We start from the raw sequence: 27,427 nt of genomic DNA on the forward strand, positions 1-27,427 counted from the left end.
AGTGAAACGTGCTTTAGCATTCAACAGAAAACTAGAAAACTGACCCAATCCACTAAACGACATAGACATGTTCGAAACGCTTGGAACCAGACGGACTTACATCTGTGTCGAAAGCTGTAATTCCATCTTGGAGTACATTACGTCCTGTTAAAGCTTGGATATCTGTGCCAACTGGAGCATATTTCTGTAAATGTTTCTACGTGGTAAACAATCTCGTATACAAACTCCCACTATATTAACACGGCCGCCTTCCCAACGCCTCCATTCTAAGATGGCCACCCTTTTCCCCGCTTTCTGCTGTTTCTTAACTTTTTAAATATCACACGCAGAGGGTGTGCCGTACCTTCCAACAAGGTCGTGACTGTACTCTTTGCGTGGCTATTGGAAAGACCTTTAATTATACTGGTAAGGACAACGTCCATAGGGCCCAAAGCGAATATCGTTGTCAGACATTGAACTGGTACCCCTGGGGTACTGAGAACCCTCAAGCACCCAGGGGTACAATCACATTGTAATCCCTTCCGTCAACCAACGTCGTCTTCGCTCGTTACAACAAACACGACTGATTGGTGCCGCGACCTGCCGAGCCTTCGCAGGCTGGGAGTGCTGATTGATGCCAGAAAGGCCGCATGTTACTACTACGGTGGACTCAATACGGCAAGCCTATGTGAATAAAAGTTTACGGAGAAAGCACGAGTGGAGGTGAGCGGGTGTGCTGAGGACTTTAAATATTAGAGTCGCCCCTGCATACGTGTGCGCTACTGCGCCCATGGGCACGTCACGTGTGAGTGTTGCTCTGGGAGATTTTTGAACGCTCCCCGCTACCTTCGCTAGAAGTAAGAGCGAGTACTTCCCCAGCACAGTTGCGTAAGTTATTTTCACAGTTGAGTATTGTTTTCGGGACCAGTGTGACTGCAGTTTCTTGTAGACCAACGTAAATGTAGCGTAAAGTGACAGAGTTTCAATTTCGGTAAAATAAGTGCATGTAACTCCTCTCCCTAGGGTTACCACCTTTCCAAGTGAAAAATACCGGCCGTTTGTTGTTGTTTTAAGAGTCTGCAAATCCCGGACATGATACTACTAGGACTTTGCAAAAAATCTTATGTATTCATTTGTAACATGAATCTTCTGTCTTTTTTTACTTTAATTATTAGTCAGGGGTCATTAACACAGCCCTAGAACATATTTAAAAGTGCCTTATGCAATTTGACGTATGCATAGATAAGGGCTAAAATGAACAGCTTAAACAAAAATTGGTGTACCGGTTGGTTTTTGTATACATTTGTATAGTCCTGTTGGGACTTCACCTTGGCAGTGGGTGCTTAAACTGTGTGCACGTTGACCTATACATGGTCATTGCCTCTATTATAAGGATCTTGTGGATAACCGGATAGGTGCGATTTGCTATAGGGGTTCCACTGTCATGCTTAATTTCGGCTAAAACTACCAGCTTTAGGTGATTTTGCTTATTTCTGTGCAACATGCTGTGCTACCAAACCGAGTTAAATCTGCATGTCAGTACTTTAGATTTTCGAGGAATGTACGTGTTTTTAAGAAAAATATGTTGCTATATTCGTTTTTTTTTCTTCAGCCAAAACATCCTCCAGTGCAAGTCAATGGGGAAATGACACCCTTCTCCCCATTTTTTTCTTTCAATCCTGTTTCTGGCTGTTCCTAAATGTTGCCATGTATGCTTGAGGTGAGTTTGGTTCGGTTAGTGGTTGCGAATGACTGGTTACTTACGGGTAAATCTTATTATCCTTAGCCCCTGTTGTCCTCGTCACAGTTCTTACTTTTGAAGTGAACTTCACCCTGACCTGGAGAGAAAAAAGAACCAGAAAGTAGTTGGATAATCCCACCCATCCTAGGGTAGTATAACTCGTATCTTACCCACATCACTTCCTGAATATACCAAGCCCCTTGAAGGCCAGCTGTCGGGGTTGGTAGGATGGGTTGTAATGACTGTGACAAGGACAATAGGGACTAAGGATAATGAGATTTACCAGTAAGTAACTGGGCATTATCCTTATGTCTCATGTCCTCGCCCTAGTCATTACTTTTGAAGCTTACTCAAGCAAAACATGGCCTTCACGACCAATCAAATTCTTAAAATTGAAAATACAAGACACCAAACCTGCTCAATACATTTCAACCCGTGTAAGAATCAAGAAATTAAATGATACGGAAAATAATGAATTCAACACATTTTCCCCAAAAGATTTACCCTCCAAAACCCTCTAAAGACGATAGTGTTTCACCAAATTTTCAGCTGAGGCCCAAGTAGCTGCCCTACATATCTCTGACAGGGCAACTCCTTGTGCTTCAGCCCAGGAGGCAGCCACTCCTCTGGTGGACCGGCCCTGTATACATTCTGGTAAAGAAACATTAGACCAGGTGTCTTAAAGTGATTTCGGGTGGGTGAAGCAGGCAGGCTCTGGCCAAAAGTAGCATTTATGCTCATTACAGTGCTTTGTTTTCAGTGGAAAAAATGAGGGGCGAAAAGCTGCTCTGTAATTGGCCACCAATAAAATCTTTTGGTCATTTATATTATGGCTGGAAGTAGGTCTCAAAAGGGAAGGGACTCTAAATATTCTTCAAAACTCCCATCCTCATTCTAATAATCACACTGTTGATACTTTTACATTAGTTAGGCCTGCCTGACCAGAATAGTATGTTTGGCAATCATGTATTTGATTGCATTTTTAAAACTGAAACAAAACTTAACTGCAATGTTTAAATATGTTCGAGACATTTTTAAACATTGGCAGTTTAATATAAACATTGTGAAAAGTTTTAAGGGAGAGGTGGTGACTTTTTTTTTTAACTGGGGGGGGGCACAGCATTAAAACGTTTGAAGACCACTGCATTAGACAGAGAACAAGATAACCTAATCCATCTACTTAAGGTCACATTAGAAACTTTGTGCCCTTATTAACCCCACCAAATATGACAAACATTTTCAGATTTCCTATGCCCCTCAGACCTCTGGAGGTATATCTCAACAGCCCTCTTAACATCCAACGAATGAAAATGTACCTGTCTCCTTGACGATGGAGAAAGAAAAACACAGGTAAGAAATCTCCTGGTCCCTGTGCAACTTGGATGATATCTTGGGAACAAAAGCTGGATGGGGCTTGAACAATACAATATCATGAAAAACCTTTAGGAAAGGGGAGTAAATGAAAATGCACCCAGATCACCAATGCTCTTAGTGAAAGTAATAGCAACTAGGAATGCCACCTTAAAAGTTAAAACATTCAAGTCAATTGAAATCAGTGGCTCAGAGGGAACACGCTGAAAAGCCTTAAGGACTAAGGGCAGGTCTCAAGGTGGAACAGGTCTAGATACCTGTCTAGAAAAAAACGTTTCAAAGTCTAAATACCAAATCAAAGTTACTGCTGGCATCAGCCCATGTTTCTATAAAAGCTTTTATTGAAGCCCAGTGCGCTCTGACTGTAGTTTCTGCCATTCACATTTGAAACCCATCCAGCAAGAACTGCAAAAAAGAAGAAATATCACACTGTAGAGATGAGAGAGGTTTATCAGCACACCAAATTAAAAACACTTCTCAAATGTTTGGAGTAGAATTTTATTGTAGATGGACGTCTGGACCCCTGAATAATCTTAGCTAGGTGCTGAGGGACCCATCTTCTATGAAGCCCAATCTTTTCAACCTCCAGGCTGACGGAGACAATTTCGGAAGAGGCAAGCATGCCACTGATCTGAGTGGGAAAGGAGCCAATGGGATTCTCCAGTAAGAAATAACTGTCATAGTCTTCAGGAGGGAAAACCAAGATCTTCTCAGCCAGAAAGATAGTACCACCACAATTTCTATCCTTTCCATCTGGATCCTTGCAGGAAGATGCCGTATGAGAGGGCTAGGTCGGAAAGCATATAGAAGGCAAGAAAGTCTAGGGGACGACAGGACATCTGCCCCCCTTGCTTTTGGATACCGATATCAGGAGAAGAATTCCTGAAGTTGGTGTTATGTGGTCACATAAGGCCCGGGCGGGTACACAACCATTTAGATGCTCATGTTTAAAGATGACATCTTTTCTTGAACGTTGACACTTGACACACATTTCATAGGCATATTATCAGAGCCTTGAACATTCTGTGCAAAAGCTAAAGTTCACTTTAGTTGTTGTTTGTTTTTGTTCAATCAGCGACAGCTCTGTCAGGATAGAATCATTAATGGCGTTCTAACTGGGACTTCGGCATGGCAACATAGGTGAAGTTCATTATGCAAACAACATCACTCCTTTGTTTAGTTAGAGGAGCCTTTTGCTGAATTCCAGCCTGGCTAAGTCCTGACTCCGTTTTACGCAGTTTTAACGTTTATGTTGTCCAACAAATCCACAGTCTTACTGAGCAAGTATGAACTGTACAACCCTGAGTATCCTTTCCGGAAGCAAAAAAAGGCCACAAAAGGCTCCTGAACCTCTGGCATATCAGGTAGAATACCAGAGGTAAGAGAGAGAGAGTTTCTGTGAAGATGAAAATAGCCTGCTCAGTCTGTCGGCCACCACTGTGTCCTCTTCCATGATATGAGTTGCCTTCAATAAAAGAAGATGCCTCTCTGCCCACTTTCCAATCTTCAGGCAACAAGACTGAGAGTGGCAGAGGTTGTTTCTACCACTCTGTTCGCCTACATCAGGGCTGTTGTGTTGTCCGTCCTGATGAGCGCATGCTGATCCAGCAGAGCATTCCTAAAATCGCGGACAACCCATTCTAGTTTGCAGATTTTGCCTTGTCCTGAAGTGGCTATCTTCCTTGCGCTTCCCTGTCTCCTAACGTTGCACCCCACTCCAGAGGGCTTGCATCCTTCATTATTACTATGTCTTTTTTTTAAATATGTTTATTGGCATTTTCTTAATTGCATTACAAAGACATTGTTCAGCAGCAAAATGTAATAGTATATTCAATTTGATGTCTGCATCATATTCGAATAGCAGTGGTGGACAATCAAAGAACGGTATCATACATCAGCACATCATTGTGGGCCCCTTCTTTTCCCTCCACCGGTACACTCACCGTAGGAGATCATTGTTGAATCACAGAGCGAGAGTCCATAGTGTGTGAGCCATGGTGTCCATATTTTCCAGAACTTTTTGGGACAGCCCTGTGCTTCATAAGTCGTCTTCTCCCACAACATGTACATATCCATACTCTTTTTCCATTCAACCAGAGACAGACTCGTCACAGCCCCCCATGCCTTAGCCAGGTCGCGTTTCGCCACCACTAATCCTAGTTGAAGTGGGGTTAACTTTGGTTTGGGGAGGTCAATTTTGGTGGATATACCTAGCAGAACAAACTGGGGATTAAGCGGAATTGTTGCTCCCAGAATAGTACCCAGCTCCTCCAACAGGGTAGCCCAGTACAGTTGAATCTCTGAACATTCCCACACCGTGTGAAAGAATGTACCCTCTGACGCCCTGCAGCGCAAACAATCAGGTGTTTCTGCCCGTCGTATGTGATGCAGTCGCGCTCAGTCATAGTATGCTCTATGCAGATGTTTGAATTGAATCACTCTAAGCCGTGACTTAATGGTCACCTCTCGGGGATACATCAACGCCATTTCCCAAACTAAGTCCTCCATCTCTCCCAATTCTGACTCCCATTTTGTCCGCAGTTTCTGCAATGTGTCTGGCTTATTATTAATTATTGTTCTATATGTCCAAGAAACCGCCTTTTCCTCTAACTCCCCCATCAGGAGTCGTCCCTTTAAAGGTGCGTATTCGGGGATGTCAGTGGTGTCTATGTGTTGCGCCCGCCATGCATGGGCCAGCTTCCGGTAGTTTTAGAGTTGTGTTCATATCATACTCCGCCTGAAGGGGTGAGAAAGTGACCAGCTCTTTACGGTATAATATGTTCTTAAGTTGTGAAATGCTTAGCAGGTCCCTCTGTCGGAAACCTTGCAATTTAGTAATTTCCTGAAGCCAGTTCTCCACCCAAAACGGGGTTTCTCTGGTGACCAGGCCATTCCATTTCATCTGTCGTTCAGCCTGTTTGCATACTGCTACAACGATCCGTGTCGCTGTTAGGAGCTGTGCAGCGCCCTTCCCCCCCATATATGTAAAGCGGGTATGTGCGCTTGGTAAACTGTGTGCGTTCAAGTGCGTATGTGGGGTGATCTCTCTCTACGGGTTGCCATTCGTTCACAACAACTAGATGGACTGCCCAATAATATGCCAGAAGGTCTGGTGGGGAGATACCGCCATTATATTGGTTGTGTTGTAACGCCGCCAGTGCTATCCTCGGTGGTCTCCCGTCCCAAAGAAATGTCTGTAGCATGTTATCAATTTTATTGAACACCTCAGCTGGTATTAGCTGATAGGTGTTTTGCAGTACGTAAAGGAATTTCGGGAGCACTATCATTTTGTATAGTACTGCCCTGCCTAGCAATGTCAGCGGTAAGGTCCTCCATCTCTCCACGTCTGCACGAAATTCCCTGAGCACCCTATAGAGATTGTGATCCAGCGTCATTGTCATATTCGTTGTGACATAGATCCCTAGATACTTTATGCCCTCTCGTGCCAACTGTAGTTGGCTGTAGTTGGCTTGGGCCAACAGTATAGCCACCTCTCTTGTCTGCTGGGTATGAGTACAATTTTCCCCAGTTGATTTTATACCCCGCATGTGTGCCATACGTTTCACAACTGTCCATGATTTTAGGGAGTGTCGTTTCCGGATTTGTGACGTACATTAATATGTCATCAGCATATGCGTTTGTCAGTCTCATCATTCTCTCCACTCCGAAATCCCGTTATGTCCGGGTTCATTTGGATCACACAGGCAAGTGGTTTCAGCACCAGAGCAAAAAGCAGGGGGGATAGTGGACATCCCTGTCCAGTGCCCCTACCTATTGGGAATTCCCGTGACACTACCCTGTTGACTCTAACCCTCGCCATGGGTCTTTCATAGAGTAAGGCGATCCAACGCCTGAATACCGGACCAAATCCGAACTCCTCCAAAGCAGACATGTGAAGTGGACAGTGTCAAATGCCTTTTCGGCATCAAGGGACAGGACGAGGTGTGGATCTTCTCTTCACCACCTCCAACCAATTATGCTTTCTCCTCAGGTTGAACCTCGTCGACCTTTTGGGCATAAAGCCGGGCTGGTCTCTATAGATGAGACCAGCAATTACAGCTGCGAGCCTGTTTGCAAATATTCAGGCTAGTATCCTAGTCTCCATGTTTATAAGGGAGATAGGGTGATACGAGCTACACGCCTGTGTTGGTCTTGTCTTTTTTGGGGATTACTGCGATTATGGCTGTCCGCAAGTCTCTGAGGAGGCTTCCCATCTCATGTGCCTCCAAGTAGAATTGGAGGAGGCTTGGGCCAAAGAGCGTCGCGTGTTGCTTAAAGAATTCTGGAGGGAGCCCATTAGACCATGGGGCCTTTCCAGTTTTCAACTGGCCAATGGCTGCCATTATTTCTTCTCTTGTAATCTTATCGTCTAATGTCTTTGACTGGCTATCTGCTAATTTGGGGAGTTATATTGCCTAAAGATATACCTGGATCTGAGACAGCCAATTCATGTTGCATGTAAAAGGTCTCGTAGTAGTCTGCAAAGGCGTTGGCTATTGTGAGTGGGGTCAGATGAGTTTGTTTGTCCTCTGCCTGTATCTGTGAAACTCATCTACTGTCAAGCTCTTTTTTGCTAAGCCATGCTAGCAATCAACCTGTCTTGTCGCCTGCGTCGTACAGACCCCGGTGCATGGCTTGTATCGCGTGCTGTGCGTCTTTATTGGCCAGTGCGAAATATTCCTGTCTAAGGAGTTGTAGGCTGCGTAGCGGGGAGGGATTATTGCCTGTACTTGTCTGTGATTCGAGCTGCATTAATCAGGATTCCAGCCCAGTGATCTCCTCTTCACTTTTATTGTCGGCTATAATGTTTTGGGCCCTATCCCGTAGTACGGGTTTGTATGCCTCCCATAGTGTAATGGCGGAGTCTACCGACCCCACATTCTCTCTACAATACAACTCTGTGTCTACCCTGAGTTCCCTAGCAACCTGAGAGTCTTTTAGTTCCCATGGGTTCAGTTTCCATTCCCTGTTCTGTCGTTGTGTACAGGTACCCACTGTGAGCCACAAGGGCGAGTGATCCGAGAGGCCCCTTACCAAATATTCTACCTTGTTTATCTCCCCTAGTTCACCCACTGTGGCAAATTTGTAATCTATCCTTGAAAATTGTTTGTGGGCCTCTGAATAAAAGGAATAAACTCTAGTCTGGGGATACTGCCTACGCCATATGTCTGCGAGTGTTAATGTATCTGCAAACTGTTTGAGCGGCATCTCTTTGGGATCTCCCGTAGGGACAGTCGTACGGTCACTTGTGGGGTCCATCACTTCATTATAGTCGCCCCCAATAATGTGTGTCGGAGCCCGCCTCCAATAAAATTGCTGCAAGCTTCTCCATTGTTTGCCTTTGGAGCATGGGTGGTGCGTATACACTAGTAAAGGTAATGTATCTTCTGTTCCACACTCCTTTGATTGCTACATATGTACCGTTGGGATCTGTCCAAGTGCGTTCTAGTCAGAAGGGTGGGTTTTTCCTGATGAGTATTGCCACACCCCTTACCCCGGTGGAGAATTCAAAAATTTCCAGCTATCGCAACAAGAATTTTAGATTCTATTAAGGACACGGAGCCGAGGATTATGCTGTCTCAATTTCTTAACTGAACTCACAGCAGCCAATAAAAGTAAAACTACACAATGAAAAAACATCATGAGGCTTTGAACCACGCCTCCTCAATACAGCCAATAGCAACATCTCAAAGTATACAAAATAGAGAGGCACCATCCTGGCTTCCTCTTTCTTTGCGAAAAACCAGTACATAAGTACGAACCAAAAAACAAAGTCCCAACTCTCAACGGAGAGGCAAACAGTTCTTTTCCATTCTCAACGGAGAATATAATCCACACGTCCCGAGGTCACCAGCTTCTCACACGAGGGTGATCCATCTTCAATTCAGAGTAGCTATTCAGTTCTTGTGAGAATCATTTCCTAAAAATAGAAACAAGGTTGAGAAGGGGAACCCACAAATCTGATTCTCATAGGGTGGGCACTTAATACTGTTATGAACATAACCATCAAACAACTTAACAGTTGAAATAAACTGTCCCAACGGGTGGGATAATCCTCGCCTCCGTGTCCTTAATAGAATCTAAAATTCTTGTTGCAATAGCTGGAATATTTTGAATTCTATAGCAGGACCGGAGGCTTCTGATTATGCTGGTTCAAAGCTCATCAATAACAACAGAAGAAACATGAGATATAGGCTTGTAATAAAAAACTTTAAACATAGAATCTGTAGACCAGTCAGCTGCCTTCAGGATATCTTCTAAACGAGATCCCAAAATGTAAGCCTTGGAGGCCATAGCTCCTCTCGCAGAATGGTCACCATATGCTGAGATATCAATACCTGCTTCTGACAACACCCATCTGACCCACCTAGCTAAGGTGGCAACAGAGACCAGTTTGAAAGGCATTTGAATTGATATTAACAACTGACCCAACTGATCAGACCTATGTGCAAGAGTGCGTTCCTCATAACATTTCAAACATTGCAAAACATATAATTTATTATTATGAGGAAAGAAGGATACTCCACAGAACGTGACATCGTTTTTGTCAGTCTCATGATTACGAAAGAAACACCCTGTGGAGAAAACATTCTGCCTGCTAGATCCAAAGTTCGTCCATCAGACACTCTGCGACAGGAGATTAGACATAGCAACATGGTGAGCTTGGCAGATAACTGTTTCAAGGAAAGGTCTGTATTATTCGGCCAAGATTCAAGTAGGGAGAGGACCTTAGAAACATCCCATAGGGTTGAATACCTGGGACGAGTGGGATTAGCCACCCTGACACCTTTAAGCAATTTACATACCAGGGGATGCATCCCCACAGGTTTGCTATCAATATGATCGTGGCCTGCTGAGATTGCGGACCTGAAGTTGTTAACCGATTTGTAGGCAAGGCCTGATTCCGCACACTCAGAAAGGAGTTTAAAATCTCAGTCACATCTGATCCCACGGGATCCACCTGCCGTTGAAAGCACCGACCCACCCATCTCTTCCAGGAAGCTGAGTATCGCTTTCGGGTGGATGGAGCCCAAGCCTGTTGTATGAAGCCGGCAGCTGCCTGCGAAAGGCCTGTAATGCTCTCATGTCTCCTGAGAGTGTCCACGCCATCAGAGTTAGTTAGTTCTGCAGGACCAGTGGGTGACAAGCTCACCTGGGTCCTGGAGAAGCGTCGGGAATATCGGGAGTTGAAATGGAAGATCCACACACAACTCCAATAGTGTGGGAAACCACGACTGAGTCTTCCACAAAGGTACGCTGTTCCCCAAAGGTGAAAGAAAGGGATGAACCGCACAACGAAAGGGGCCCCAAAGGAGTCTATAAATGAATGTATAAAAAAGGTACATTTTGATGGTAAGAAACAACCGGAAACTGGATCTCACCCTACTGTGTAAAGGAATGTAGCCTCAACGTCCCTTGTACTACACTTCCCCCTAGGGCCCTCACACCCACATCACCAACTGGCAGGGACAAAAGAACTCCGATAAAGAGCCCCTTTAAGGGTGCCCGTCAGACATTGCACCGCCAGTTTGACGAGGAGAAAAACCCAGATGATGAAGCATGACACCTAGCTTGCTGGGTGTGTGAGGGTTTTAGTCCCGAAAGGGAGGATTCTCCTCCCTTTCTTCTCTTGTTGGGGCCCCTTTCGTCGTGCGGTTCATTCCTTTCTTTCACCTTTGGGGAACAGCGCACCGTGTATTGTTTTCATAGTCTCTGGGCATGTACACTGGACCCCATTAAATATATCCCTACCTGTCCCTCTCCTTTGTTGAATTGTCTTTTGCAAAGGTGTCACCAACACTATTGAGGCCGTCTGTCGACGGACAAAGGCTGCCACTCTCGGGATCAAGGCAAACTGAGGAAACACATAGTTCCTCTGCTGCCCCTAATGGTGAAGAAACGCATCCGCGTCTCCAACTGAAGAACAAAGGGAGCTGAGCAGTGAGGCGAGAGGCAAATAGAGCTATCCTGCCGGGGCCTCGCATACTCATGATCTGCGCAAACAGAGTGGGGTTAAGCCTCCAGTCACTGTAGTCCCTGAGGAACCTGGAGGTCCCATCCGCTACATGATTGAGCTTTCCCGGAAGGTATTCTGCTATGACGTGATTTTGTGATCCAGGCAGAAGTGCCAGAACTCCTTCACTATGTTGACCAACATACGGGACTTTGTGCCCCCTAGGCGATTGATATATCTCACAGCTGACACATTGTCCATCCGGAGGAGGATACAACAATTGCTCTTCAGAGGAGATATTGACCTGATCGCAAATTAACTGGCTAAAAGTTTGAGGCAGTTGATGTGCAACTTTATTGTCTGCGGACCAACGTCCGCCTGTGGCAAAGTCTCCACATCAAGCGCCCCAGCCCCATCGGCTGGCGTCGGACTCGACAATCACGTCTGGGGCTGCACCAAAGATCGCTTGACCGTTCCAGGCTGTCATATGTTCCAGCCACCAACAAAACTCTTCTCAAGCGTCTGGGGACAAGGGAATGAGATGGTCGTAATGGAATTTCTTCTGAATGTAATAAATCTTGAGTCGCTGAAGGGCCCGGTAATGCAGGGGGCCTGGAAAAATGGCTTGGATAGAGGATGCCAACAGGCCCACAATTGTTGCCAGAACTCTCAAAGACATCATCTGTTTGGACAGAGTGGACTTGATTTCCCTCCTGATAGACCTTATCTTGCTCAAAGATAGGAGAAGTTGGGCAGAAACTGAATTTATTAGAAAGCCCAGGAATACTATCTGTTGACTCGGGATTATCATTGACTTCTTTATTTTTATGACGAAGCCCAGATCCTGTAATAGGGACATTGTCCACTCTAAGTGAGTAAGAAGAGTCTGATCTTGCGCCAGGATTAAAATATCGTCCAGGTAAACAATAAGGCGCACTCCCATTTCCCGAAGGCGGGAAACTACTGGTCTCAGGAGTTTGGTGAAAATCCACAGGGCTGATGACAGGCCAAAGGGGAGAGTGCGATAGCGGTACCACTGCCCTTTCCATTGAAACTGCAAGAATTTTCGATTTGAGGGGCAAACTGGTACCGTGAGATAGGCATCCTTCAGGTCCATCCGGACCATCCAGTCCCGCTCCAGCAGGAGATCTCTCAGAAGATGGATACACTCCATCTTGAAATGCCTGTAGACTACATAAGGGGTGAAATCTCTTAAATTTAAGACTAATCGCTGACCTCCTCCCTTCTTTTGAACCAAAAAGACGTTGCTGCAAAGTCCTCCGCGGATGAAGGGTTCTACAGAAATAGCCCGTTTGGCCAAAAGCTCTTGCAGTGAGGAGTCAATAAAAATCTGTTCTTGAAGCGAAAAAAGGAGAAGACGAGGGGGAGTCACCTGACGGGGAATCCAGAAGTTCTATCTGATAACTCTGAACAGTCTGAAGGATCCACACATCTGTGGTGAGACTTGTCCAATTGACAACAAAATGCAACAATCTGCCCCCTAGGGGAATCGACGGGCACACAGGACTTACCAGAAGACTGAGAGTCGAAGTTTTTGTATCCACGGTTAACACCTATGTTGAAGCGACCCCCTGTAACCACGAGACTTGGAGGGGTAGAAGCCGGCCTGCTCGGGCTCCTGGGTGTAACCTTTGCGTCTGGGGGCAAAGCCTCTCTGAGGACTTGGGTTGGTGTAGCGGCCGGTCGAGCGTCCTCTGCCACGGCCGGCCCTACCAGAGACCTGATGAAACACTCTCTTAAGGGAGGATTGTGATTTATCGAGGGAGGCGAAGGTGCTCACGAATTTTGCAATGTCCTTTACAAACTTTTAGCCAAAAAGTTGTCCTTCCGCCAAAGGGCCCGGTTCAGATGAGGCCAACTCCACCAATTGAGGATCAATTCTTAGCAATACAGACTTGCGCCGTTCGGTAGCCAAGGCGCAGTTAGCGTTTCCCAACATACAAATCGCCCTTTGCGCCCAACCAGCCAGGACTTCGGGGTGAATAGCAACCCCTGCCTCCTGTGCCTGAAGGGCTAACTGAAGAATTTTGGCTAGAGGGCCTGAAAGGTCCAGAACCTTATCTTGACAACCCCGGAGGGCGCGGTCGATCACATTCTTAGGGTCTTTTTTGTACTTTTTTAAGAAGGTGGTCATAGAAGAGTCTATGTCTGGAGTGAGCGCCACCTTGTGATCTAAGTCTGGACGGGGGCATTCCGATTTTAGACTAGCCCTAATGTCCTTATCACAACCCCTACGTAAGTGAGTTTGCAAGTAGTCTGCCACTGCAGGGGTAGGGATCCAGTCAGCCGACCGAGGGTGGACAATGTCTGAGGGGTCAAACATGAAGGGGGAAGGTTGGACCGGAGAGGAAGAGAGTTTACGCTTCTTCGCGCACTTGCGAGGTCTAGACTCCAGGGATGAGTCCGTGTCTGTATCTGTAGTGGTATCAGGAATCGGAATAGGGGAAGAGAGTGTGGAGGGGGAAGGGGAAGGGTTGGGGTGCCATCTTGGGCCCGCTCCTTGGACTTGCAGAGCTTCAAATATGTATGTACATGAGACCAGGGGAGATCCTGGGGTTCTGAAGGAGGAAGAGGGGCTGGGACTGAGGACAACCCCGCGGGAGGATGGGATGGGGCAGAGGGAACTAGAAATTCTAACTTCTGTGCGATAGGCAACAGAGCGGAGGAGAGGGCTTTAGGTAGTTTGGCATCCAACTTCTTATCAATGATGATGTCCTCCATGGACTCATCGTAGTGGTATTCATCATCACCCTGTTCCTCACACGCAGCAACCTCCTGGTAAAATTTGCATTCTGCCATGATCCAGGTGAATATGAATATTCAATCAGAAGAAATCCCCAGAGGGAAGCACAATTATCAGCCCACAATCAAGGAAGGGCGTCGGTTGGGACAATGCCGGGGCCCAGGAGCGAGAACAATACTACCAAATTCACAAGTCACCAATAGAAAGTCCAATCTAGGACTAATGGAGGGAATAATCCCTAGCTGCAAGCAGAATGGGGGCACCAAAAATTAATTTCCAGGAGCCCTGGACAGACAAGGGTTAATGACTAAAGTCTGCTGAAGTGAAACGATGCCTTATATGTGCCCAAAACGGCCCGCACTGGCTCCTGAGTTTGCTGCGTTAGACGCCCCGATTCAGCCTGGGGCAGGGCGTCGATCCGGCAGAGAATAGGAGCAGCGCGCGCACAGAGGCGCGTGCGAGCTCCCCAGGTGCACGTTGGAGGCCCAGCTGGGCTCCAGCGTGCGTCTCGCTCCCAATGGGGGGGCCAAACCCCCCGATCGCGAGCCACGTTCGAGTGAAGCCAGCAAGCTAGTGGCATCTGTAAAATGGGCTGAAAGGGATCAAAACCTAAAGTGCAACGCGCGCTTGTCAAACGGGGAAATTAAGAGGCTGAGAGCACGCGTCCTAATAGAAGCGGAGCAGCGCTCCAGTACAGAGAGATAAAACAATCGCGCTGCACAAGTTATAAAGCGCGTAATAAGATACAATGCATACAATCCCCAAAACACATTTAGAAAGGCAATAATAGCTAAATCATCAGGTAATATCACACCAGTAGTGCAAAGTAGACAAAAAAGAGACACTTATCTGGGCTGCGGAGCAGCTAAGAAAGAGGATGCCAGGATGGTGCCTCTCTATTTTGTATACTTTGAGATGTTGCTATTGGCTGTAATTAGGAGGCGTGGTTCAAAGCCTCATGGGATATGATGTTTTTTCATTGTGTAGTTTTACTTTTATTGGCTGCTGTGAGTTCAGTAAAGAAATTGAGACCGCATAATCAGAAGCCTCCGGTCCTGCTATAGAATCCAGCGTGGCCCAATGTTTTATATGCACCTCGACCTAAGAACCCACATTGAGTGCCTTTTAAGTGAGTCTCCTGGAGGAGAATAACATCTGGTTTCAATCTTTCAAAATATGCAGCCATAACTTAACCTCTTAACCGTATTTCCCATCCCGTTCACGTTCCAGGAGAGGATCGAGTACATTCCTGAATTGGGGTAGCAATCTCGGTGGTGCAATATGTCCAGCTCATCAGCAAGTCCTCCTCCTCACTGCTTTTGTTTCTGCAATGTCATAAAGTCTGCTGTCTTATTGTTTTGCCACATAACTGTAGAGGAACCCCAATCCCCCCTCGCCTCCCACCCCCCCTTCCCCAGTATCCAACCGACTGTCCCCAGGGTCAACAGGCCCAACTATGTCGTGAGCAGATTTGCGAGGTCTATCGCCCACCCCCCAAAACCCAGTTTCTTAAACTTCTCCCTGTCCCTCCCCTCCCCACAAATTCACTAGCCCCAACTGGGCTATCTGGGGGTTGGGCTCTCAAGCTGGTAAACTCAGAGCCTGGCTAGTTCGTCGGCAGTGTCCACTGCGAATTACAACAGTTCAAACAGTCCGAACCTGAAATGAAAAGGGAAAAGAGAAAACAAAACAAAAGAATAGGGAAGTGTGGGAAAGAGGGGGGGAATGGAGGGGGAGGGGCAAACAGAGAGGAAGAAAGTGAGAAGCAAGTGCAGGAAAATCGGGTACCACAAGGGAAACAGGACACGTGGGGTGGTGTGCGATGTCCTTCAGCGGGTCGCTATTCCTGCTGCTCTCCAGGCCATTTATTGCTCATCAACTTCATCATCCACGGGTTGGTTCTGAGTGTGCCAGTCTCTCCTGTACATTCCAGTAGATTAATATTTTGCAACAAAGGATGGTCTTCCTCTGATTCCGTTACGATGTCCTGATCGGTGCAGTTCGCCGAATGTCGCATGACCAGTTCCTTCGACCTCTCTATTCCTCTTGAGCTGCCTAGGAGGTGCATGTTTTCCAAGTCCGATTCTCGTGGTGTGGCCCCTGCTAGTCGCCTGTTCCGGTATGGCATCAATCTAAGTGTTGTGTTCGGGACTGTCTCAGTATTTCTCCTTATACGGTGTTGAAATCAGGTTCTATTACTGCGCATTGACGGGGCTTTCCCAGAGCGCGGTGGCACGTCTCCGTGCGCTCTCGGCAGGGGCCGCTCCTCCAGCTAGTGCCATGCCTCCTCCGGAGTATTGAAGCATAGGGTCTTGGCTTGATTAAATCACCTTAAGTTTGGCGGTAAAGAGGAGCATGTATGTGATTTGCAGCTGCCGCAGTTTGTCTTTCACATAGTCAAACATTTTGAGTTGCTTCTGTATCTCCCAGGAGTAGTCTGGGAATACCATGATCCTCGCGTAGTCTATCCGGAATTACCCTTTTTGCTGGAATGCCCTAAAAATGTCGTCCCTGTCTTGGTAGGTAAGGAACCTTGCGTCAGGGGTCTGGTCCCTGGTATTCTATGTGCTCTCTCTATAATAAAGCATGGTGAGAAGTGGACATCAGGGAATGAATCCAATAGCCACTTACGCAAGTATGCACCAGCATCTGCCCCTTCAATGGCCTCCGGAAAGCCAAGAAAGCGAAGATTGTTTCGCCAAGCTCGGTTTTCTGCATCATTGACTCTCCTGAGGACATCCTTCATGGCAACCGTCAGGGCCATGACCTCTTCCCGCAATGTATGGGTGGTATCCTCGGTGCTCCGCTTGTGTGACTTTCTCAGAAAATTCCTCAGGTTCTGGCGGAGCAAGTTAACATACATTTTAATCTCAGCAATGTTGCCTTCTAGCACCTCTCTGGAAGACTGGATGGCCTGCAGGATAACATTGTTATCAGGGGGATCCGCCGGGCCCGCGGCGGAGGCGTTCGGTCCCTGTAGCGGTTTGGCAAATTTGTCCATTTTTTCCCTGCCTCTGTAGTTTGGGGTCTTTGTCCCATGCTATCTGCGGCCGTCGCTTGAGTAGGCAGCTGAGAAACCGTGGCAGGAGGACCCCGGGGTTCCCACCTTTATATGCTGTTCGTTTCTCACGACACCTTCACTGAGTGGCCAATTCAGTGCCAATGAGCCTTCTGGGTTGCAAGTCCCTCTTGTACACTTGATTCTGGGGTGAGTTTTGTTCCGGTCGCTGCGTGATGTGCTACACACCGCTACCTCACTGTGATTAATGTCTTCCCCTCGTTGCAGGGTTCTGTTTTAGAGCTACGTCTGATGACCAGCTACAGGAGCGCATACAGGGTGTCTTTTGCTTCGCCTATGCAATACACCGGCCGTTTGTACCAGCGCGTCTCCCACCGTACAGGTCGCCTCAATATTCTTCCACCAATGGGATTTCCCAGTGTTCTTCCGTCGGTTTGAGCCCTTCAGTTTCCTCTTTGTTCCATACTAAGTACACTTCCCAGTGTTCGCACTATCTTTATATGTAATGATCTGAGTATATATCGCTCCTTGTCCGCCTCACTCACGAATCTCCCTTTAGGCTCTGGCGGCCCTCCTTCCGAGCGTTTTGGTATGCCTCCCACAGCTCTAGGCGCCCGTGGGGCTCCTGTGCCACACTCTGCACTGCTCCAGATTAGAGTTTTGTCCTTATGCTCGCTTTCCAGATCTCCCAGCGCTTTTCACCTTGGCCCTAGGTGCCGTCGTCAGTCCCGCAGTGGGGTGCTCCAGCCGATATTGGCACCACCTCCTTGCCCCCTGCACACCATTGCTCCGCTCTATGTGAGGGCAGGCAGCCCTCTACTCGTGGGCCCTCCAGGTACACCGTAATCTTCTCCCGGGGCTCAGACCGCCGCCATTTTGTCCGTGGCCGGGTCTGCGCTTTCTGTGCCTTTTTCGAGCTGTTACGAGTTGATATCTTTCAGGATAACCCGATCAGGACATGGACAGGGTCGTCTGGCACTCAGTCTATGATATTGGGGTGCAGGATAATATGAATAAACCAAGGATTACATCAGGATCAGCACTCGACCATCTGAGCTCCGGTCGGACACGTCTAGTCCGCCAGGCTGCTGGCCACGCCCCCCCATTATTACTATTTCTGACAGGGGCATGAGCTATAGTTACATTAGCGCACAAGTTATAGTTACTTGAGTTAACCATAACGATAACTGCAGAATGTCTATGGTTCTGTGCGAGTAAATTCAGAACCTAACTATAACGTCTCCGTAACCTTTTTGTTTTATTCAGTGGTGAATATATACATATATATCTATCCCCATCCCCCAAACAGTTTCCTCACATGAGTACCGGCCACGTCCACCAGTTGGATAGAGCGCAGGCCAGCTCACAAAACGAGAAGGCAAATCTTGTTAAGATTTGCAAGATTCAAAGCCTGCAAGTTTAATGGCAAAAACATTCTTGAATTCTTGAAACTAACATGCGGTGTGCAGGTTTTGAATCTTGCAAGTCTTAACAATATATATATATATATATATATATATATATATATATATATATATATATATATGGTACTTTACTATTTTACATATAATGCTTACATTTTCTGTATACCTTTACACTTTGTATGTAAATGATTGTAGCCAACGCCTACAGGCTTGAGGAGGAGCCTAAAGCATGCCTCATGGCTGGTAGCTTAGGGCTTTCATCCTTAAAAGAAAATCTCCCCATGTTTATAGAAGACTGGTTTCTTTACATTACTCCCATTCCCTGTTTTTCACAGAGTACCTTTAGTATATTGCCAATATACAACCTTGCTTGGGGTCCTCTGTGGATCAGGGGTGTGCAATTTCTGTCGCTTGTCACGCAACAGCTATTGTTTGGGGATAAGGACAGATGTATTTTGTCGACTGGACAAGTAGGTCCAACCCCCTGCAGCACACATTGGCAGTTTATAATGCCACAGTGTGGATGTGTGAAAGAGAATTGTCTGGCTATGACAGCCTAGATGGTGCTAGCTTACGCTTTACAACTTTGCCCCTCCAGTCCTAAAAATCTGCCTTTTATATCCCCACCCAACTGGGCAGCTAACTGTGGCGAAGTTCGGCGGTGCAGCCTGATGGTGTGAGCATGATGAGCCTGCTCACTGCTTCACTCGGACTCTAGCAAGTGAGTGGCGATGCTGTTCCCTTCCCAAGCTCACTCTCTGGTACTTTCAAGGAGAACCCTCTTACCTGGAACTACATGTACATTCTTGGACCAGCATGGAAGCACACTGGGCCCGCTGTTCTCCGAGGACTGGGTCAGAGGCCGCGCCTGACAATTCTCCTCAGAGAGACTTTCATGCCCATATGGATGCATCAGGGGTGGCACCCTCCCTGGTTGTACACATCTTATGCCTATTGAATCCCCCTACTATTATCAAAGTGACTCCACCAAAATTGATTGCCTCAGCTGCAGACACCCCATCTCCTGCTTGTCTTTCAGGAGTTCTTAGTGGTCCTGCCTTTCACCAGCATGGGATCCTCCACCCTGCGAGAGGTGTTCTGTGTGACCTCGCTGGCGATGTCTTCATCCCTAGTGCTTTAATCTGCCTGCGAAGACACTGGTCCGTATGACTCCATTGTCACAGCGGGGACTGGTTCCTAGTCTGTTGGGTCTTTGGCAAAGACTGCGCAAAACACATCTGGATGTGTGGCGCCTCTCGCTGACCTACCTCCGCCACAACTACCTGGTTTCCACCTGCCACATTAGTACATGATGACCTCGACTGGATATGGGGGTATCCCCTTTGCATCAAGAGCGCCTCCTCATTAGAAATTGGGAGGCGGGTACATAATCTCCCTGCACTGAAAGCCTCCAAATGTCACACCTGTGTAATGTTGTAAGGCAGACTTAACTGTTTAGCGTCGATCTGTAATTAGAACTGCAAGCATCATCTCCTACAAATAACTTGGCTAACCAGCAGTTCATGCTGCAGTTGAGGTATGCCTTCATGGGCGCTGACCAACTCCTGTAAGCAGGCCTTGGCACTTATGGAACTCATCAACATCTCTGCCACTCCTGCAGTTAGCTGTAAATGACTCTCTACTGGTTCAGTTACAGTGAGCAAACTTTGGACCACCATGTCTGAAGCTATCTTTTTGAATTGCTGGAGAGGTTTGGATTAGGCAGATGCATGGTATGCATGATCAAACTTCTTTACACTGCACACCTGGCATGAGTCAGAATTGGATAATGTATTTCAGATCTGATCGTTTTTTTTATAGGCACCATGGCTCACTGTCCCCTTCCTCTTTGACCTTGTAATGGAACCCCTGCCCATCAGGTTTTGTCATGGGGGGACCAGCTGGGGAATTCCCCTATGTCACTGGGCTGTGTCATTACTCTGAAGTCCTTTCGCATTGGTGATGGGTCTTCCTGCCCTATCTAAAACGACAATGCTTCCTTGTTTCTTATATTTTTTTGCCAATCTCCCACTGTATCTTCCAGGGAAGTTTTTCTGTAATCTTGGCTTCTTACAGGTGGATTTGTGTGGGGGAAGTGCGATTACACTGGGTAAACTAGGACTTTCTTCAGATAGGGTGGCCTGGGGGTTCAGAACTTTGGTCCACAGAGGCCAGGTTTTAACATACAGTGCATTAACACATGCCTTTTGCACCGTTTGGAGCATTATTTCTGCAAAGCCGCAAACCCACACTATGGATAGTGGCTGGCAGCTAATGAACTAACAGTCCAAAGCTTTTGGGGTGTACACTCCGGTCTCCCTAGAAGGTCTCAGAAACTGAGGTTGAGAAAGTGTTACATAACCAGTAATAGGAAAGGATACTGACCTACTGAGCTGGTGCCTACAGAAGTGCCAGATTTAAATTCATTCAGTTTAATATGCTCCACAGAACCTACCTCTCACTTGCTAAAATAAACACTTTTTTACTATAGAAATACATTTTGTCCTCATTGCAATTCGACAAGCATAGGTCCATGGTTACATCACAGCTTGCTCAGTTAAAAAAATACACTACCTTACACAACTCTGTGCCCAGGATTCATTCAAATACATTCAAAAGAACAAGCCAATAACCCTATTCCTAGACCTTGCCCTACTGCTCTCAAAACACACTATCCCAGGGAACTGTAGGGCCAACCTACCTCCATGTGTCAGTCGGTCAGTGACTTTATAGGCTGAGACAGAGGGCACAGCACTGAAAAAGGAGCACGTCTGAGGACTTTGGAAGCACCGCCTGTCTAAGGGCTGGAATGAGCATTTGTTTAGTTTCAGTCCAGAACTTAACATTATGTATTCCCACCTCAGACAGGTTTCTAGTTATAAGGTGACAGCACTGCCTGCTTATGTACCCCAATATGATTCCCTCTGAACCTACTCAGCCCAAATGAAATTCCTCTCCTATTCAGCTCCATTACAATGATACCAAAGCAGCTGCAACAGAGGTCTGTCGCCTGATTTGCTGGAGATGTGTGACATGTTAATTACACTGCCACTCTATGGTATGTCGCTGTTTATTGCTCCAAGCCATTTAAGATGTCTGTATAGGCCTCAACTGCTTTTCAGGTCTCACCTAGACCGCACATGCGCTGTCTCTTCGAGACATATTATTTACACTCTGTGGGGCTTACCCATTGTTTTTAATTTGTTATTCAGTGTCAATTGTAAATGCTTGCTTGTATGTGGCCATTCTCTCGTAAATGTTCCTCCTTTTTGTGTGTTGTTCCTTCCCACAGGAGATGGCACAAGTTCTTGTAGCCTTACACTATTTTGCTTCTAGGTTTGTTTTTGGGCACTATTTTTTTCTTTGCTTTCTGCTATTGTTTCTGGAAGATAGCCTTTGTTAGTGTTGTCTGTAAAGCTTCAAAACCTTGTTATCTATTTGCATTTGGTGTGTAACTTCAAGGCTTGTTTTCCCTCTCCTCACCCGTCCTCCATCTTTGATACTCCTTTCTTAACACGTCTGTGCAGCCTGGCACCTGAGGTCAAATGAGCCATGTTTGTTTTCTGTTTACCGTTTAGAGTGACAGTGATAACCGCCCTCTGAGAGCAGTCCTTTTTATCACTGAACTTGCATCCCACGCTGCAAAAATGCTTCCTTGGGACCTACTGAACAGAAAGAAAACCGTGCAGCAGGTGAATAATGAAGCACTTCTCATAGCATCGCTTTCTCTGACTGCTCTTTGAGGCACTAATGGATGTAAAGGAACTTTAGCTCACATCATCGCTAGGCACTCGCATATCATGCCCTGCTAAAACAATTTGGCTTTTGTAAATTCAGGTCATTGCTTTCAGCTGGAGGTGTGTTCAGTTTCCCATATTATTGTGTTAAGCATAACTTGCTCCTGCTGCTGATTCCTAAGTCCTATCACTAATATCATGTGTGTGACTGTATCACTATGTTATAGTGCTGTTGAATTGCATCAATGCACTTGTCTTTCTGTCTGTGTGTTAAAAAGCCTTTGAATGTGTCCACAAATGTTTCCTGAGGCAAACATGTATTCCTGAATCAGACTGCACGACCCACTGTGCAGTATTAGTATAGTGCCCCAATTCCCTATTAGGGCCCATGGCACGTTTCTCCACATCAGATAGGATCCATTAGTCATGCTTTGTTGGTAGAGATTAGGTTATGTTGCGAGGCCTGTGCAGGACGCAATGGGGTGTTGTGCGTAAGGGTGTTCCAATTAGTGGCGAACCTGGTAATATGTTTGGGCATGAATGTGGGGTGCAGAGAGGTGCTGAACATATGAGCCCTGCGTTCAGATTCTACCTGCTTCCTAATGTCATACCTGAACTATGGGTCGTCACGTGATGTTGCAAAACTAGTTTACAAATGATCAAAGGACTGTTTTATTTCTTCCTCCATATTTAATCATTTCCTCACACTTGTAACGCTTAAATAATATATGTAACACTTTCATAACATGCGCTTCAGTTTTGAGTGCTCATTAGGCAGTCCTGAATCATGATTTTTTTTTGCATACTTGAGGTAGCAAGAATCCTCCAGCCTGTGGTCTGCATCTTGAACATACACACGCTTCAACCTTTGGGCTCTCTGCTCACTAATAATTGAATGAGCAGTGTTGGTTTCTCTTTTTTTTTAACTTGTGTGGAGTGCTTAACTATTTTTTAGGGGTTTGGCACAATAAAATAAAAGTTGTAGTTCACCTGCAGCAATCCCATCTATAAAATGTATACCGTGAAGTACTCAGTTGCTTCCTAACTAGGTTTTCACTATGTACCTACCAGTACATACATACTTCTGTGCAAATTAGCACAGGCTCAGAAAATAGTATAAGCCCGGTCAACCCTCTGAAAAAGCCCCACATTTAACACTAAAGATTCCTTCGTCTTACTCTTCCCTCTGCACCTCCGCTTTCGTCTTGCTGTCCCTGCATCGTGTTCTACTATTGATACATTTTTGAAGAAATGGACGGTGCACCAAAGAGCGAAATTCAAAAAACTTCCAACGTCTCCAACAATTGAGTCCTTTATTTTTTCAATTCTTTAAAAAGCCTCAGCCAACGCGTTTCCTTCCAATGGAACTTCGTCAGGGCTCGGTGATCACTTAGGGTTCAATAAAAGAGGTCCCAGATTAGAATGTACAAACGTTATCCTGGTCTCCTTCTCGACGTTCTTTCTATACAAAGACAGGAAAGGTTGCATCAAAACAGTCAGCAGACATCACAGGGGCCCAGAATCCTGGCACACATGCCTCTTGTGTTCAGAGGATTTTTAAAGAATTAAAAAATAAAGGACTTAATTGTTGGAGACATTGGAAGTTTTTTGAATTTCGCTCTTTGGTGCACCGTTCATTTCTTCAAAACTTCTGGTATCAGTTGAACAGTGGAGCGTACGTGTGGCAAGCTTTGGAAGTGTTTTGCACACAACAAGGACTTCTATATTAACTGTGAAACTGAAGTGCCTAACCAGGGTCAGCCACATTGTTTGCTTCTAAGAATTTACTATTGACACATTTTGACCTCAGTTGATTTGAGCACCCTAGGATTCACTCAATGTCCCCTTTTGTGTTCACAGTGGTTAAAACATCTGCTGTATAAAGACCAGTGTAACCAGCAGTCTCTTGGTCAAACCCGGCAGGGCCAATTCAGCCTTTCCTGCTTGTGGCTAGATAAAAACACGTTCTATTAGTCTGACTAATAAAGTGATATAAGTGCCAAAATGTCATTCAGGTTTTAGTTTTAACAAAAATAGGTTTTGGTCAATATTTCATTACTATGACTTATTTCACTGGGATTTCACCATTTTGTGGACTCTTGTGAGTTTAAAGGATTGGTTGTTAGCCGCCTGGATTATGGCAACGCTATGTATACCTCCATCAATCAGGGCCTGTTAACTAAGCTACAAACCCATCAAAATGCTGCTGTACGCTTGGTGTGCCCCCCCGGTCCCCTTCCTTGCCCTGTCTTAGACAATTGCACTGACTCCCAGTGCGACAAAGAAGCCAGTTTAAGATCCTTAGTCTCACGCATAAACTTTTACATGGGACAGGACCTTCTTATCTTGTTGAGAAAGTGGCCAGGTATAAACCCTCTAGAGCCTTAAGATCCAGTAATAAAATCCTTCTGGTACAGCCTAGGGCTAGAACATCGAGGATGGGCTGTAGAGCCTTTTCTTACCTAGCCCCTCAACTATGGAATAAACTACCTACACACTTGCAGTCTCTTTCCAATCATCAGGCTTTTCGTAAGGGCTTAAAAACCTGGCTCTTTCCTAATTAATCTCCTTTCCTCCGCCCCCTTTCATACTTGGTTGTCGTTTTGTTGCTAAGCGCCTTGAGACTTTTGTGATATGTGCGCTATACAAGAGACTATGACTATGACTAAAGGCTATGTACTTTTCTTTCACAGTGTATGGTTTGTCTCGAGGCCATGTTTGGCCTCTGTTGGAATCTCAGTTAAGAAATGAGGATGAACTCTTCCCTTCATCCGCCCTATTTTTCCCAAACGATCTGAACCCTACTGCAGGACATGCTGAACAGGATCTAGCTTTTAAGATCGCTCAACTGACCATGCACTGGCTGCAGACATATGTACAATAACATCTTTTTAATGCAGAGCTTCATGCCTCACTTCTGCTGTTTCTAAGCACTGTAAATAACAGGTTTTACTGTGTTATATTCTGAGTTTATGCTACAACATACTGTTGGCCATATTAATGAAGCACAGTTTACCTGCCTACCAGAAAAATGGAAGGCTGAATTGAACTTGATGCCATTTCTGTGGTGAACGTTAATTCGCTGAGCCTCTCTGCCAGCATTACCATATAGGCTGTAGGCAGGGCTGCTGCAAATACATGGCAAGAGAGGACCAAAATATGTGGCATGGTGTACTAAATTATGCAGCAAGAAAATGCACATTATGCAGCATAATTGTGATTGAATCTGTTCAATTGCTTGTCATTTCTACACAAAGTAACACGGTCTGCACAAAGGTTTCACTTTATTAGCGTTCATTTAACACCCAAAAACACCAAAGGTTAACAGTCAACTTTTGCGAAGTGCCTTCCACTGCACAGCAACACGTATTGCATTATTAGTAACTTTTTATCTGTTTGAGGTAGAAACACATTTTTTTATTAAAATTTACAAATTGTGAACCAGATGAAGGATTATGTAGCAAATGCAGCAAACAAATCCATAACTATGCAAAGAAACCTTGGCATAGTCAATAGGTCTCGCCTTTGGGACCTTATAAGTGTTTAGCCATGCAACAGTTGATGTTGTTGCACCAAGGATATTGTGCTGGATAACTAAACACTTACAAGGTCCCAAAGGCGAGACCCATTGGCTAAGCCAATGCTTGGTTCTTATGTGCCTCTTTGCCCTTTCACCCGAAGCACCCCCTCTCGGTTTTTATAGCTTGCCCTCCTACCAGTAAGCGCTGCCATCAGCTTTGTTATGTAACAAGCTCGAACTTAAGTGAGTACAAAAGTGTTCCAGAAATCACTAGGAGCCCATAAATATTGCACAAACAAAACCCTGGAAAACAAAGAAGCCGACACTGTCGGGCTTCTGTGTAGAACACGCTTTATTTTAAATGAAAAAAAATGTAAAGGCAAGGATTTTTGTTCCAATTTCTTTTTGGCTTCAAATGTATTTTTCATTTTCCTCCGTACACCGAGAGACAGCCCCCCTAGGAGGCCAGCCCCACCGCGAGCCCTCAAAATACAAGAACCCAATAAATATACATGGCCTTTTCTGCAGAGCTCAACACTTTACGGGGCAGATTTATTGCGCCACGAGGTGCGGCTTTACTGTGAGCGCGTGCCCCTGTAATGGGGTAAAGGCACCCAGGGACAGGAACAGCATGTCCACACGGCCGGTTCGCACCTGTTTGTGCCTACCCGCTGGAGGAGACGTGTATACGGGAAAGGGTGAGGAGCATGAGTGTGTTAAAATAACGGAGGTATGAATGCACTGAAAAGAGAAGTTACTAGTACGTATATCGGAGGTGGCGTCGTCACAGACGCCATGGTAAAATGGTACAAGGAACGTGTGTGTATGCATACATATGTTCCTCTACTGCCAACGTCCCCACCCCGCCTCCAAGCATCACATATAGGCCCATATAGCATGATGTGTGTGCGTGTCCAGGAAGGGGGCGAAGGGAAAGGCACTAAAAGAATGAGGGACGTGGCATGGAGAGATGAAAATAGGGGAAGGAAATGGAGGGAGTGATGGAAGCCGGGAGTGAGAGCCAGAAGGATGGGAAGAAGTGAGGGCGGAGAGAATTGGCTTGGAGGAAAGAAGGGTGGAGAGAATAATTTGAGGGGTGGACGGAAGAAAGGAAAAAGGGGAGTGAGAGAGAGAGAGAGAAGGAAGCGAGTCAAGTAATTTTAGGTTTGAGTAAATTGATGGGGGAAATGATGTATAAACGAACAAAGATAGGAATATAAGAAGGAAAGAATAAAGAACAGACAATTAAGAAAGAAAGCGAGCTTGACAGTCAGGACTGTAGGGAAGTATGCTATATTTATAGCTCAAATTCAGCCAAACGGCAGCGGAGCGTTATGCAGGGTTGAAGCCACAGTCACTGCGTGATGGGGGAGATGGAGAGGGTTTGTGGACTTTTCCTCCATCATGAAGCAGTAAAAAAAAGGCTGATATACATGAAACATTCAGTCGAAGGAAACCGGGAACACCGGAATGGGGGGAAGGGGAAGTGTAGAAGGGAGGACGGGGAAAGCAAGGGTGGAGAAAGGAAATTACATGGAATCCGGATACATAAAAAAACAAGATCTATTTCCTTGGCTGAAAGAGACGTGGCCGTGAGGCTACGAAAGTGAAAGAAAACAAGCACGCGAAAACACGAGTGGTGTGCGATGTGCGCGCACCATGACGAGAGAGGAAAGCCAGATGGCGTCTCTGCTCGTCATTGTGTGCGTAACCGCATGCTCTATGCCACCCGGTCGGACTTTTGAAATCCCACTCACTAAATGTCTCGCCAAAGCAGCGCATGCGCTTGCTCAGGCGAGACCTAATAAAGTCTGCAGCTGCAGAATCTCATAGCTTCAGTGGCCCTGCCTACAGGTGTGAATCTTAGCAGGGCAATTCAGATTTCGTCCTTTTGAGGTTGATAAAATGATTATAACCC

General features: G+C 46.0%; 1 protein-coding gene across 7 annotated transcripts in view; it reads left to right on the forward strand.

Annotated features, from left to right (window-relative positions):
- The first annotated feature begins 263 nt into the window (after window positions 1-263).
- Window positions 264-27,427, forward strand: part of SLC25A19 (solute carrier family 25 member 19) — a 259,092-nt gene continuing 231,928 nt past the window's right edge. The window contains exons 1-2 of one of the 7 annotated variants that reach the window (XM_078654515.1): window positions 264-405; window positions 21,831-21,944. The gene's annotated coding sequence lies outside the window, so the exon portion shown is untranslated. Of the gene's footprint in view, window positions 868-21,830; window positions 21,945-27,427 lie in introns of all 7 variants that reach the window. The other 6 variants (XM_078654513.1, XM_078654514.1, XM_078654516.1 and 3 more) reach the window with 6 other exon arrangements.

Source organism: Lissotriton helveticus, chromosome 7 (assembly GCF_964261635.1).
Source record: "Lissotriton helveticus chromosome 7, aLisHel1.1, whole genome shotgun sequence".
NCBI lineage: Eukaryota > Metazoa > Chordata > Amphibia > Caudata > Salamandridae > Lissotriton > Lissotriton helveticus.